This window comes from Motacilla alba, chromosome 1 (assembly GCF_015832195.1).
Source record: "Motacilla alba alba isolate MOTALB_02 chromosome 1, Motacilla_alba_V1.0_pri, whole genome shotgun sequence".
NCBI lineage: Eukaryota > Metazoa > Chordata > Aves > Passeriformes > Motacillidae > Motacilla > Motacilla alba.
Window position 1 is genome coordinate 111,259,896 of NC_052016.1, and position 2,387 is coordinate 111,262,282.

Here is a 2,387-nt window from a genome sequence, read left to right on the forward strand (position 1 = left end):
TGAACGTTTAGTCTATTTGATGGCAGTTCTGAGATGGAGCCTTGTTCTGAGGTCACCTGCAGCTCTCCTGCACTTTGCCTTCCCTCCTGCTCCCTGCTCTTCGCCTCACGTTGTGCAGTGCTGGGGCGGGAGCCGTTCAGTCCCAGCTGTGGCTGAAACCTTCCTTTACCTGGAGGTCTGCAAAAGCGAAAGGGATGGCAGGTCTGCGAAATCCATTATAACACCTGGTTTTATATTAAAGAATTCACATCTGATCAACTTCTGATAACGCCTCCGTGTTTTTCAGCAAGGTGCTTGCCTACTGAGTGCTACTACACTGTCCCAAAACGCCCCACCAGACCTGGAAACAAACGAGGGTACTGCTGTTGGGACTGAATAAATGTTTCCTGGTGCCTCTTTTGCCCTGTGAGCCTCAGCAGGAGCCCAGCTCCCCTCTTGCCGCTGGGCTGGGTGAGCAGGGTGCGGCTCTGCGGGGAGATGCCCGAGCTCTCGCTGCCCGGCTCCAGCCGCTGCTCCCTGGGCAGGGCAGGCAGTGGCCGGCCGGGGGTGCAGAGGCTCGTGGCTGTTTCCCCACTGCTCTCTGAGCCCGGTCCAGTCCAGCTGGGCAGCGGGAGCTCCTCTGGCAATGCTCTGTCTGGCACAGGCTGTCCTGCACTGAGCACAGTCACCCAGCCCAGCCCGCTGCTCCCACGAGCGGCAGAGGTGCTGCGGGATGTCACTGCCCTCTATCTGCACCTGCCTTCCCAGGGACGGGGCCCAGGGACCTTCAGGACATTTGTACCTGCCGGTTCACTCTCACTGGTGCCTTTAGGAAATGCTCACTCACTCCTCAGTGATTCAGCCCCACTGAACTGGGGCATTGGGCCACTCTTCACAGAAATGATCTGTCACACTGCAGAGCCAGCAATCTCCCTTTGATTTGGTTTGGTTTTTTGTTTTCTCCATTTACCTGATGTTCCTCAACCTCTTATCAGGAAATTGTACATGGAGTACCAGAGACATTCAGGGCCCTGGAGAAGAAATGCCCCCAATTCTGGCTGCATCATTCATCTGTGAGGAAGGGCCAGGAGCAGTTACCAGCTCTAGGCTCCCGCACAGTAGCAAGTCCCCCCCTCCTCTAGGATCTTCCCTTTTTCCTCTGGGATTTCTGTAGCTGTGGGAGCCTCACTGCTCTGCTGAGGGATCCTCCACGTGCCCAGGTGCCTGCAGCCCATGGGAGTGATTTCCCCCTCGCTGGGACACAGTAGCCAAGGCACCCAGAGCCTGGATGCCAACCTGAGAGCTCTCTGCTCTCTGACAGCCTTATTTGCAAGCCAAAGGCTGTGTCAGGAAAATAAGCAGCTGGATAGCTTCTCACTGCTGTTCCCCGGCTTGATAAAGTAGTAATTAAAATTAAATTATATATAATTAAGAGGAAATACAATTAATACATTAACAATTAGGACAGGTAGAAAACTGACCAAGGAGGGGCCGACTGGAACCAATAAGGAAGTGAGTAGAGGGGCCAGGGGCAGAGAAGTGGTTGTTGATACACACAAACAAAAACCTTCCCTTTGATTTTTGTGAAGTTTGAAGAGGGGATGAGTTGATTGATTTCCTGTAAGTGCTGATGCAGAAAAGGCAAGTGTTTTGATAGTTTATTATTTTATGAAAGTAGCATAAGTGTCAAATAAGGCTGGGGATGGTTTTTTCCAGACCTGTGACAATGCTATAGGCCAAGAGCATTTAAATACCACAAGCACAGGTGGTTCAGAGGCCATGCACCACACAGACTTTTGTAATATTTACTGGAAATCCGCAAATCTGGGAAAAATGTTACTGTTCCATTGAAGATAAAAATTTGAGAATCATCTCAGCACAAGCCCAGGCAAAATCAGGATAAAGAATTACAGCTGCTGGCACCAAGTAAAGAAGGAAACAGAAAAAGATTTGTGTGCCCTAGCTTTGAACAGACTCCTCCTGTACTGTGGTGGTGCAGGGTCATGTGCTGGGCTGTCCCTGGTGTCACAGCACAACTCTGCAGAGCCAAGCCCCACGTACCACCACTGCTCACCCCTGCTCTGCCTCTCACCTGATTTTCTCTGGTGGTTTAACCAGTGTTGGAGGTTCACTGTGACCAGCTGCACCGTGGAGCCGAGGGTGGGATGTCAACAGCCTCAGACTGTGACTCCCATTGTGGTTGGTGCTTGTTCTCCTTGCCCCCTGGCTGGGGGATGTCTGTCAGGCCCACTCCCCTGAGAGGCCAATGCTCCTGTGCTGGTCAGGGGCTGAGGAGTCTGAGGCAAGTGCTGGAAATCAAATTTTTCATGGAAAAGCTTGTGCTCTGTAATCAAAGCCCAACACTACTTACCAGCCTTCACGAGAGCGTTTCCAACAGGGACCATAGA